Genomic DNA, 13119 nt, shown 5'->3' with positions numbered 1-13119 from the left:
AACAGTATTTACTTATCTGTGTTTGTGCAGATTCAGTTAAAAATAAAATATCCATTGGGCATCTGTTAATCTTAAATTGGGTCCATTCTTTTTCAACCCCCTGGAGAGATCAAAAGAAACATATCCACATAGATACTTTGATTGGTAAGTCCGTGTAAACTGACACTTCCTTTGAGACCATGGTGTTTTGTATATTGTGGAAATAAAAGTTTGGAGTCACCCAAATTCTAAGTAGAATCCCACCTCTCCTATTAGTCAAATAGTCTTGGGCAAGTTATTTCAAATCCTTGTAAAGTGGAGTTAATTCTTGTCTTAGTGTTGCTTTGTGGATTAGACCAGATGATAGACTGTAAATGCTTAATAAAAGTAAATTTTCTCATTTTCCTTCTTTACTCTGAAACTGTACTTACCATGGTAAATGAAGACTTTTTTACACATTGTATTGAGGATTGTTTACTTCTCCTTGAAAATTAGCTTTAAGTGAAATCACTTTCAGTTGTGACACAGGAAAGCACATGAATCACAAGGACACACAAAGTGAACGTGCTTGTAACCAGTGCCCAGATGAAGGAACACGTATGACCCGTACTTTATAAGGTTTTGTTTTATATTGTATTTTGTAAGGTTTCTAAATGGCCCCTCTCAGGCACTTCCCTCTCCCCTCACCAGCCTCTTCCAAAAAAGAGCAAACATCATTCTGACTTAATTACTTTTCCTTATTTTTAACTTTCTATCATGGAAATTATATGGTAAGATTTTGTGTTCAGTTTCTTTTTTTTTACTCAAGAGTTTAAATGTGTGAGTCATTCTCTGTTGCATCATCAAGTTACAGCATTTAATCACATGATACGTCAGTATTGTCTATTTTATTGTTTTTAAATTTAATTAATTTATGGCTGTGCTGGGTCTTCATTGCTGTGTGGGCTACTCTAGTTAACTTGCATGGGCTTCTCATTGTGCTGGCCTTTCTTCATTTGTTCAAGAAGATCGTGCTTGTGCCTGAACTTGGATTGGTTCTGGTTATAGGGATTGTATGTGTTGCGTTTCCTAAGGCCTCTTTAGCATCACACATTTAAACACGTATGCATGTATGAAGTCTGTCTTGCCTTAGCAGCAAATGCTCTAGCAAAATGCTTACCTGTGTTGTCTATACTGAGTGCCGAAAAAGTTTTTTAACTGTGTTTTAACTGAAGCTGTTGACTTTGTGACACCAGACTGAAGATTGGGGAGCGGATAGCAGGGGCTGGTGCGTGTGAAGGCTCTGAGCTGGGAAGGAGCTTGACGGAGGGTCTGAGTCCTGTGACCAGCAGGAGCTGGGGGAGCTAGCCTGGCCAGTAGGGGAGAGGGAGGGGCAGGTCGCCACAGCAAGGGTTTTAGATGTTATCCTAAGCTCAGAGGGGCTCCACTGAAGGCTTTGAGCTGTCTCGCTGTCCTGGTTTGATTCATCACGTTTCCCCTACCTGACAGATCCGTCTTCTGCTCTTAGTGGTGGATACCCTGTGTCAGTCACTTCGTCTGCTTGCCATTCAGGCAGTTTACTGAGGGGATCCCTTGGAGATGCCGGACGTTTATCTTTGCAGTCGCGTGTAAGCAGGTCCTTATTGGGTGTCCTCGCAGCTTCGCTCGTGTTCAAACAGTATAGGATTATAAACATGAGCTTGAGGATACGGTAGCTGCCGGTTTTGTCTTTTGGTCCAGGGTGGGTAACTGCCTGTTTTTTTTTAAAGAGGAGAACGAAAGTCCCGAAAGATGAGAGCAGTTGTAGTTTCGGTTCTTGCTCTTCTTCCCATTCTCTATAGTCCCAAGATTTGTAAACCCCGTAGCTTGCTCTTGATTGACCTCCAGGGAGGGTCAGAGGGCTCAGAGAGCCTTCTCGAGTGTGGCTCCTGCAGTCTCTCACCGCCTCTCCCAGTATGTGCAGTTTTTTTCCCCACATCAAACATCTTAACCTGTTGTTTTTTTTTTAATTTAATTGGCATCGTTGACTTAGCTAATAATTAAATGTTTGTGTTGTGAATTATGCAGGGGAGAAGGAGTGAGCCAAGGGGTTGCCATCTGTGTCGGTCCTGTTATAGAAATGAGACTCAGTGAGAGAGGAGTTATTTACCTGCAGTCTTAGAGCTAACAGATGGGTTCATTCACCACCCTGTCTTTGGAGCCTGTTTCCTTTCCTGTCTTATCTGGATTTTTCCTGTAATATGATGTATATTGGGTTTAATTGTAACATAATTGGGTGAAATAAAAGTTCTTACCTTGTGTGTGTTTGCGCGCTCAGTCATGTCCGACTCTGTGGCTGCATGGACTGTAGCCCGCCAGGCCTCTCTGTCCACGGTATTAATATTTCCCAGGCAAGAATCCTGGAGTGGGTTGCCATTCCCTTCTCCAGGGGATCGTCGCAGCCCAGGGATTGAACACACGTCTCTTGGGTCTCCTTCATTGGCAGGCGGACTCTTTACCACTGAGCCACCAGGAAAGCCCCTTAGGAGACTGCATTTATTCTGATGCTGCGTTTCTTTCTTGAAACATCTCTGGAATTCTGGTAAGGGAAATCGTGTGTGTGTTGGGTGGTGGTCTTTTGTTTTTTTAAAAAATTGCATTTAGTAGTAGCAGATCTTCAGCTTTCTTTTTAGATCAATTGTACTTAAGGAATTTTGGGGAAGGCTCCATTGAAAGCCAAGTGAGGATCTCCAAGTGGAAATATGCTACAGGCAGGCAGGGATAGTGAATTGGCGCTGGAGATGGGGTGACCTATGCTGTGGTTCATCCGTGGTTAGAGTGAGTGGGTGGGTGGTTCCTGGGATAAGGGATTGAAGTGCTCCAGCAGGGATGGTTCCAGGCAAACCAGTATGTGTAAAGGCAGTGATTGCAGCCAGGAGAAGGAGGGTCCCCTCTAAAGGAAAGAGGCAAGCGAGGAGTCTCTTGCCTTGTGTTTAAATGTTCTTGTCAGCGGGCCTTGATAGAGGCTCAGGCCGAGATTAAGTCGGTGACAACCCTTGGTGAGTAGTGAGACTCAAAAGGCTCACGGGATGAGCTTCTGACCCTGTAGAGCTGCCTATAAGGCCCTTCACGCTCTTGCTCCTGCTCACGTGCGACGGTCTAGCCGTTCCCCTGCGGCCGCACACTGTGCCACGCGGCTTGTGGTTCCGCCCGTCGCCTCGCCTGTTCAGGTGCTTCTGCGCATGCTGTCCGCTGGTCCCCACGGTGCCTGTGTGGGCTTCTCCCCGAGCAGTGCCCTTCCCGCACGTTCTTCAAAACTCAACTCAGGTTCTCATATCCTATAGGATACAAGTCTGCCTTAGGGATGTTTTGCTTAATAAATATTTGTTGAATGAGTGAACAAATAATTTAAGGGTCAGAAGGTACGATGAGAGTTTTGCTTGTGTTCTTAAGTGGGGAAGACTGAATACTACTTTTTATACTGTTCTGAGATAAAATCAGACGTGTTCTGTTTTTCTGTGTTCTTCTAATAGTCAAACATATAGGTCAGTATTTAGCAGAGTTTTGTTTTTGACTTTTATGTTTCAAAATAGTTTTCAAATCTATGAGTTGTAGCAGTCGTATAAAGAATCCCCTATTGTTGGCCTTCGTTTGCTAGTAGCTATCATCTTAGGCGGGGGCGGAGGGGACAGAGAGTCCCACTTGTGTCTGCCGTCTCTGTTGCCTTAGTGCCAGGTTGGCACATTCAGGGCTGGCATCTTCTGATCCTCCTTCATCCCCCAAACGTCCGCTGTAGCAGTTTCCTTTCCCTGATACAAGACTCGGTACAGGAACGTACACTGTGTTCAGTTGTCCTGTCTCTTTTCTCTTTTAATCTGGAATAGTTCCTCAGTTTTTTTGTTTCTGTTTTTTTTGTGATAGTGACATTTTTGAAGAGCATAAGCCAGCTGCTATGTAAAATGAGCCTCAGATTTTGTTTTCATGTTTGCTCAGGATTACATTCAGGTTTTGCACTTCTGACAAATGATATTTCTTTTCTCAGTTCATCACATTAGGAGGTACATATTGTCAGTTTGTCCCAATATTGGTGGTATTAACTTTGTCCCTTGAGTTAAGGAGGTATTATTTGTCAGGTTTAAGCATCCAAGCAGCAGTGAACAAAACCCCCTCATTTTTACCATGTCTTCTAGCCACCTTCCCTGGTGGCTCAGATGGTAAAGAATCTGCCTGCAGTGCTGGAGACCTGGATTTGATCCCTGTGTCAGGAAGATCCCCTGGAGAAGGGAATGGCTAGAGAATTCCATGGACAGAGGGGCCTGGGGGTCTATAGTGCGTGGGATCACAAAGACTCAGACATGACTGAGTGACTAACACTTTCACTTTTCCAGTGTAAAAATAACAGTTTTTCATTTGAATTCAGTTCAGTTCAGTCACTCAGTCGTGTCCGACTCTTTGTGACCCCATGAACCACAGCACGCCAGGCCTCCCTGTCCATCACCAACTCCTGTGGTCCACCCAAACCCATGTCCATTGAGTCGGTGATGCCATCCAACCATCTCATCCTCTGTTGTCCCCTTCTCCTCCTGCCCTCAATTTTTCCCAGCATCAGGGTCTTTTCAAATGAGTCAGCTCTTTGCATCAGGTGGCCAAAGTATTGGAGTTTCAGCTTCAGCATCAGTCCTTCCAATGAATATTCAGGACTGATTTCCTCTAGGATGGACTTGTTGGATCTCCTTGCAGTCCAAGGGACTCTCAAGAGTCTTCTCCAACACCACAGTTCAAAAGCATCAATTCTTTGGCGCTCAGCCTTCCTTATAGTCCAACTCTCACATCCATACAGGACCACTGGAAAAACTATAGCTTTGACTAGATGAACCTTTGTTGACAAAGTAATGTCTATGTTTTTTAATATGCTGTCTAAGTTGGTCATAACTTTCCTTCCAAGGAGCAAGCGTCTTTTAATTTCATGGCTGCAGTCATCATCTGCAGTGATTTTGGAGCCCCCCAAAATAAAGTCTGACACTGTGTCCACTGTTTCCCCATCTATTTGCCATGAAGTGATGGGACCAGATGCTATGATCTTTGTTTTCTGAATGTTGAGCTTTAAGCCAACTTTTTCACTCTCCTCTTTCACTTTCATCAAGAGGCTCTTTAGTTCCTCTTCACTTTCTGCCATAAGGGTGGTGTCATCTGCATATCTGAGGTTATTGATATTTCTCCCAGAAATCTTGATTCCAGCTTGTGCTTCCTCCAGCCCAGCGTTTCTCATGATGTACTCTGCATAGAAGTTAAATAAGCAGGGTGACAATATACAGCCTTGACGTACTCCTTTCCAATCTGGAACCAGTCTGTTGTTCCATGTCCAGTTCTAACTGTTGCTTCATGACCTGCATATAGGTTTCTCAAGAGGCAGGTCAGGTGGTCTGGTATTCCCATCTCTTTCATAATTTTCCACAGTTTATTGTGATCCACACAGTCAAAGGCTTTGGCATAGTCAATAAAGCAGAAATAGATGTTTTTCTGGAACTCTCTTGTTTTTTCATTTGAATTAGTAGGTAGTATATACAGACAGACTTTGAAACTTTCACCCAATAGATTTGTCATCCTTTAATGATTCTTAATGAAAAGACTGTATGTTGTCACCCTGCTTACTTAACTTATATGCAGAGTAATCATGCAAAATGCCAGGCTGGATGAATCACAAGCTGGAATCAAGATTGCCAGGGAAAATATAAATAACCTCAGATATGCAGATGATACCACTGTAATGGCAGAAAGTGAAGACGAATTAAAGAACCTCTTGATGAGGGTGAAAGAGCAGAGGGAAAAAGCAGGCTTAAAACTCAACAACAAAAAAAAACTTAGATAAGCTCATCTGGTCACATCAGTTCAGTTCAGTCACTAAGTCCGACTCTTTGCGACCCCATGGACTGTAGCATACCAAGCCTCCCTGTCCATCACCAACTCCCGGAGTTTACTCAAACTCATGTCCATTGAGGTGGTGATGCCATCCAGTCATCTCATCCTCTGTTGTCCCCTTCTCCTCTAGCTTTCAGTCTTTCCCAACATCAGGGTCTTTTTTCAAATGAGTCAGTTCTTTGCATCAGGTGGCCAGAGTATTGTAGTTGCAGCTTCACCATCAGTCCTTCCAATGAATATTCAGGACTGATTTCCTTTAGGATGGACTGGTTGGATCTTCTTACAGTCCACGGGACTCTCACGAGTCTTCTCCAACAGTATAGTTCAAAAGCATCAATTCTTGAGCACTCAGCTTTCTTTATGGTCCAACTTTCACATCCATACATGACTACTGGAAAACCATAGCTTTGACTAGACGGAGCTTTGTTGGCAAAGTAATGTCTCTGCTTTTTAATATGCTGTCTAAGGTGGTCATAACTTTTCTTCCAAGGAGCAAGCATCTTTTAATTTTGTGGCTGCAGTCACTGTGGCTGCAGTGATTTTGGAGCCCAAAAAAATAAAGTCTGTTACTGTTTCCATTGCTTCCCCATCTATTTGCCATGAAATGATGGGCCCAGATGCCATGATCTTCGTTTTTTGAATGTTGAGTTTTAAGCCAACTTTTTCACTCTCCTCTTTCACTTTCATCAAGAGGCTTTGGTTCCATTACTTCAGGGCAAATAGAAGGAGAAAAAGTGGAAGGCAGTGGTTTTTGCAGTAGCTTTGTACAGATGTAAGAGTTGGACCGTAAAGAAGGCTGAGTGCCAAAGAATTGATGGTTTCAAATTGTGGTGCTGGAGAAGACTCTTGAGAGTTCCTTGGACTGCAAGGAGATCAAACTGGTCAATCCCAAAGGAAATCAACCCTGAATATTCATTGGAAGAACTTGGTGAAGCTGAATCTCTAATACCTCGGCCACCTGAGGTGAAGAGCTGACTCATTGGAAAAGACCCTGATACTGGGAAAGATTGAAGGCAAATGAGAAGGGGGTGGCAGAGGGTGAGATGGTTAGTTAGCATCACTCACTCAATGGATGTAAATTTGAGCGAACTCCAGGAGGTAGTGGAGGACACAAGAGTCTGGCGTGCTGCAGTCCACGGAGTCGCAGAGTCAGACATGACATAGTAAGTGCACAGCAACAGTGGTTCTTGTCTCAGTTACTAACGTGATGGTTCAAAGTGGTGATTTTCCTGTCATTTTTTCCTACATTTATTGGTTGACATTAAATAGTTTTGTCTGAATTTTAAACCTAATAAAATAAATTCTAAAATGAAACATTCATGAGAATTTTATAGGTTGGGAGTTACATGAAAAGGGCCAGGGTGGGAGAATGGATATAGTTGGATGATGTCAAAATTATCATATTGATGCATCTCTTGCTTTGATCGTTTCAGGTCAGCCCTGAACTATTCTTTGTTGGGGGAGGGGGCAAGAGTAGGGGTATTAAACTTGTTGGAATCATCTGGGTTGTTTAAAATCTTTTAAAAGTAGAAAGTGTCTAAACTGAATTTTCTGTTTGGTCACAAAAAGATGCAGGTTAATTTAGGTTTAGATCAATAAGGTTCATTTTCAACATAGAATTAATGAATGAAAATATTTTTATGGACACTGCCAGGTTTCCTCTATGTTAGTCAAGTATGAGATTATCTTTCCTTTCAAAGGTCTTAGGATTTTGGGGGGAAGGAGCAATGGCAGTAACATCTAATGTGGAGCATATTTAATGAAGCCCTGATTTGGGTGCTGTAGGGAGCCCCCACTGTGCTGGAAGAGAGGAGAGCGGAATGATGGGGGTTATTAGGGAAATCTTAGGGGTGGGGCGGAGGGCTTGGGGCTCCAGAAATAGAGACTCATGCTTGGGGAGTGTGGTACACCCGTGGTGGAGTCACGGGAACGCAGAGCACGTGCGTGGTCGCACGTGGCTGTGATGAGGGCTTTGCCTCTCACCCGAAACTTTAACACATTTGCTTCCTGACTCAACACTGACTAAGCATTTGCTACCCTTAGCAGTTTCTTAGGCTCCTTTTGTCTCAAAACTGACCTCTCTTTTACTGGTGAAGTCTTCGCTTTGTGTAGTGTCTTAGAGCAGCCTGTCAGAACCGTGACCCTTTTTTCCTCCTGGACATTCTAACGTGGTAAGAGGAAAGATTGCCGAACATTCTAGCACTTGTTTTTTATTGAGTGAAGTACAGAAACTTCAAACCAAATATTAACCTAAAAACTCACCTTGAAAGTTAGTGATGTATTAAATGTTCACCTCTCTGAAAACAAAATTGCATAGGAAAGGTCATTATAGGTGAGTTGAAGGGCAGAGGTGGGTATCAGTGCCCTTTTGATGCGTTGGAATGTTGTCTTTTTAAGAAGTATTCCAAGTAAGTGCGCCATTGGCTGGCAGCCTAGGGTTACTTTCTATATGGAGATTTTGGTGGATGGAATTTGTTAAAATGATATTTGACCTGTATTCAATTTTGGACAAATTTAATTTTAGGCATAATTGCATTGAAATGTAAACATAATATGTTTATGTTACAGATTTTAGAGAAATGCAGGAATTTGTTTGGTTCATCGAGTAGTGCAGGAAAAGAAAGCTGGTGAATTTGTGGTGTCAGTTATACAAACGGGGGTAAATCTTCAGCCACATTCAGTGGCTTAAGAACGGAGTCCTCCTCGCCAGTACTTAAGACAGAGTCATATGATGTTTATTGTCTTCATCCTCAGTTTAAAACTTTGTTTAATTTTAAATGTAATAAAGTGTCCGAATCGTAGGGAATTTTAAAATACAGAAGAGCCTTAAGGAAGAAGAAATGACTTACGTTAGTAATCCCATGCTCAGTTTTGGGGGGAATTTTCTTTTCCTCTGTTCCTCCCTTCTCCCCTTTCTTCTTTTCTTTAGTTTTTAACTTAAAGACACAACCAGATCTTCCTGTAAATAAAAATGTTTTTTTTCACTGAAGCCCGTAACATCAGCATTTTTGTTTATTACAGACTGTCATCACTGTAATAGCCCAGTTGAAGTGCACCCTGTAAAGTGAGCGGTCTGTGGTTTACCAGAGCACTCCCTCATTTGTCCTTAGACATTGCGTTTTTCGGGAAGGTGGGAGGGGCCCTTTTTGCTCTTATAAATGATAATGCCGAGGAAGCATATCTGAATGTAGCTTGTGTAATGTTGTAGGCTAGATAAAATATGCAAGGATTTCTAATTAATAATGATAGTTATGACAACAGTGAAAATAGAAATATTCCTGTTGTGCTGTGTATTTACCTAAGACTAAAAATTACAGTGTTTAAATTCTTGAAATTATTGTCCTTTTTTCTCTTTGGTCTCTCAGTCTTTGATTTGACTGTAGTCTTTTCATAATCTGTATTCACCAAATAATGGTTGGTAAATCCTTGAAATCTTTATTTCATGTATCATGGGTATTTTGGTTATTTCCTATCTTTTTGTTTTCTCTTTTCTTGCATTTTATATTTTCCAAGCTTGTCTACTGGATGGTAATGGTGAGGATGATTACTTGCCCAAGCATGTGAACCATTTCATTGCCTCAAAAACAGTTAACTAATGTTTTCAGTGAAGTTTGGGGAGCCAGACAGAAGGAGCACATAGTATTTTTTGGTTTTTGCTTTTAAAGAGATCGGGCAGAAAGCTGTTTAATTTTATTTTACATTATATACCATGCTTTGTGATTTAAATTGATTTTCATTTTATTGTAAATTCATAGTGACTAGTAGTTTGGAGTTAGTGGTTTTTCAAGTTCATCTGGTTAAAAATACTGTATAAAATTTTGTATAGTTCTTCAACTTTGAGAATGCTTTTTTTATATTGAATCTTAATAAAACATTTTAGGTTCTTTAAAGGAGTTCCTTAAAGTCTTAAGAGTTCTATGAAAACAATGATTATAGATAGAGATGGGAGTGTGGCTTCTTTCAGTTCATTCACTCAGTCGTGTCCGACTCTTTGTGAACCCATGGAGTGCAGCATGCCAGGCCTCCTCGTCCATCACCAACTCCTGGAGCTTGCTCAAACTCATGTCTGTTGAGTCGGTGATGCCATCCAACTGTAGCATCCTGTTGTCCCCTTTTTCTCCTGCCTTCAATCTTTCCCAGCGTCAGGGTCTTTTCCAGTGAGTCAGCTCTTCTCATGAGGTGGCCAAAGTATTGGAGCTTCAGCCTCAGCATCAGTCCTTCCAATGAATATTCAGGGCTGATTTCCTTTAGGATTGACTGGTTGGATCTCCTTGCAGTCCAAGGGACTCTCAAGAGTCTTCTCCAACACCACAGTTCAAAAGCATCAATTCTTTGGCACTCAGCGTTCTTTATAGTCCAACTCGCACATCCATACATGACTACTGGAAAAACCACAGCCTTGACTAGATGGACCTTTGTTGGCAAAGTAACGTCTCTGCTTTTTAACATGCTGTCTAGGTTAGTCATAGCTTTTCTTCCGAGGAGCAAGCGTCTTTTAATTTCATGTCTGCAGTCACCATCTGCAGTGATTTTGGAGCCAAAAAATAAGGTCTGTCACCTGTTTCCACTGTTTGCCCATCTGTTTGCCCTGAAGTGATGGGACCGGATGCCATCATCTTTGTTTTTCGAATGTTGAGTTTTAAGTCAGTTTTTCCCTCTCCTCTTTGACTTTCATCAAGAGGCTCTTTAGTTCCTCATCGCTTTCTGCCATAAAGGTGGTGTCATCTGCATTTCTGGGTAAGCACTTTTTCTCTATCAAGGTTAATATGCATTCAATTACTTAATCCTCATACTAGTCAAGTGTTCTATTTTATAGGAGGGAAACAAACTTAGAGGTGGTGGAGTTGGATGGGCCTTGGTCTTCCTGATACAGATGGTCATCTGCTAGCATTCAGATGATTTTAATAAAATATTCTTAGAAAACACTGCCTTCTACATCCCCAGAGGCCTTATCCAGTGTCCTGCCTTATCAGAGGGCCTCCGTGAGGAGGGAGTGACTGTATGCCCCAAAGTATTAAGAGGGGAGCTCATCGCCTTTACTTACGAATTAGCTTAAAACAGCTGACTCTCTTTCTCCTCTAACTTTAATTTCGAAAAGGGAGGTTGGTGGGAGTTGTTTGTAAACACTTTGGATCCTCCCTGTGTGCAGATTCCTTTTTAGGGATAAGAGGAGGTGTTTGCCAACTTTTCATTTTGAAAACCGTTCTCTCCAGTGCCATTAGGCAGCATAGTTTAGGATTTCTTTACGGTTTTAAATGTTAAGAAAGGGGTTTTGTTATTTATCATGTATACCGCTTGAGAGTTGAACTTTTTTTTTTTTTTTAAGCTGATGCTGGGAAAATATAATTAAAAATGACCTCCTCTCAACCAGAAAATCTCTCCAAAAACGTAGAAGGGGAGGAAACAATTTTATTGAGTAAGCTTTAAACCAGAATGTGATGTGTATCTAGGCTATCCACTAAAGAGATCGCAAAGATAGAAGTCTTAATCTTTCGTATGCTAAGTGGTTACAACACTTTATGTTCGTGTTTTCAAGATAAAATTTCCAATTCTCTCGTATCTTTACGACTGGAGGTAGGTTTTGCAATTTGGAGTCGGTTGACAAATTAGGCCATCCTGGGAAACTGGGAGATTGGGCATATCTTTCTTGGTGATTACATATCTTAAGGAAACATTCCTGGGAAGTGAGACTGGCTAGAGGCTTACTTAGCTTTTAGAAAGATTCAAGTACAGCCGACAAGGACTGAAAAGAGTTCTGAAAAAGAAGGAAGGGGGAGGGATGCCTTCCCCTTTGTTTTCAAATGGGAGAATTAAGCCACTTATTTTTAATCTGTGCTTATATGAGCAACCTGTATTCTAAACCTGTTATTTTATATCCATAGCCAGGGATGCTTTTAGCATTTAGGCTTGGTTGGAGTTAAAATTAATGTCTTGGATCTCCATAGCATAGTTGTCAGTAGGGACTAAAAGCTCGTCAAGACATTTTTAGTTTTATATGTTAGCTTCCAGAAGCACTTTCAACAGTGTCTTAATGTCACAGTATCGATACTGTGTGTGTGTTTTCTTTTGTTCACTCTGGGACTTCATGGTGGTTGTGCGTTTTGGACTTCATGGGTGTAGAGATGAAATCGGGACACTGATATTCGTAAAGTTAGTAGTATCAGACTCTGATACATAATAAAATGAACGAGTTGGAGGTTTTCTGTTACCAGTTTTGAAAATACGCAGCAGGAAGCTCTAGATGCCTTTGATTTAAGACTAGGAGGGTTTAGCCATTGTTACAGCCTTTGTCTGAAAGGATACAGCCATATACGGGATTTAGATGCTAATTAGATTAAATTTGTTGGTTTATACTGGAACTTGACTGAGCCTGTGGTCTGTGGTGTGTCTTTTGCAGAGTTATCTTAAAGAGCCCTATCAAACCCTTTTTTTTTTTTTTTTGGTAATTTAAATCATGATCATCAATTAAAATTAGAAAACTTGACCTATTAGCTGTGTAGTATGAAAATAAAATAAATTATCACTGTGCTTGGCATGTTAACTTTCTAATGTCTCTTTATACAGAATTGTTTAGGGAAGTAATTTGGATAACTCAACAGTAATTTTGTAATAGTGTAGTTGCATTGAATTTTCAAGGGTTATCAGCTTATTATTTTGGTGTTTCTAGAATAGAGGTGAATATTACTTGAAAAGATGTCTAGTGCGACATATCAGGCCAAGTTGTTGTATTGAATTTGCGTAATATTAGGTGGCAGTGTAGAATGGAATTAAAAGTCAAAGCATGAGGTAGTTTTAGAAAACATAAACCGACTCCTTAGAAGAGGGGTTATAAGTTCATGAAAGCACGATATTGACTTAGTGTAGTCTTTAAGTGTTTTTAAAATCAAGATTTTACTGGGGGAAAATGTAATTTACTTCCAGAAATTCTCCCTTATATATCTGATTGGATTGTGCTAACAGCTTTTAAAATTTTTCAATTGTAATAGAACATCATAAATACTAATTTTAAAGGGCAACTCTTTCATACATATACTGTGTTCTTGACTCCCAATAAATAAATACAAGAAATGTTTTTATCAGAGATCTTACTCAGATAAGTAAATTATGAAAATCTTGTCAAGTAGGAAATTTCTTAAAGTTGTTTTTTAAAAATGAGTTGTATGTTCTAAAATACTCTCTCTGATTGCTTTTAGGTTACCTAGGGTATGAATTAATACAGACTTGGAAACTGAAAGAACTTAGAATCAGCATTTTGAGGTAAAT

General features: G+C 40.8%; 1 protein-coding gene across 5 annotated transcripts in view; it reads left to right on the top strand.

Moving 5' to 3' along the window:
• The window catches only part of DICER1 (dicer 1, ribonuclease III), a 75614-nt gene that overhangs the window by 9734 nt on the left and 52761 nt on the right, over nucleotides 1-13119 (top strand). For 4 of the 5 annotated variants that reach the window (XM_019983371.2, XM_019983370.2, XM_070775631.1 and 1 more), the window contains exon 2: nucleotides 13050-13113. The exons of the other annotated variant lie outside the window; for it this stretch is intronic. The gene's annotated coding sequence lies outside the window, so the exon portion shown is untranslated. The remainder of the gene's footprint in view (nucleotides 1-13049; nucleotides 13114-13119) is intronic. 5 annotated transcript variants of the gene reach the window in all.

Source organism: Bos indicus, chromosome 21 (genome assembly GCF_029378745.1).
Source record: "Bos indicus isolate NIAB-ARS_2022 breed Sahiwal x Tharparkar chromosome 21, NIAB-ARS_B.indTharparkar_mat_pri_1.0, whole genome shotgun sequence".
In the NCBI taxonomy this organism is placed as follows: domain Eukaryota; kingdom Metazoa; phylum Chordata; class Mammalia; order Artiodactyla; family Bovidae; genus Bos; species Bos indicus.
This window is presented reverse-complemented; position numbering and strand designations above follow the sequence as displayed.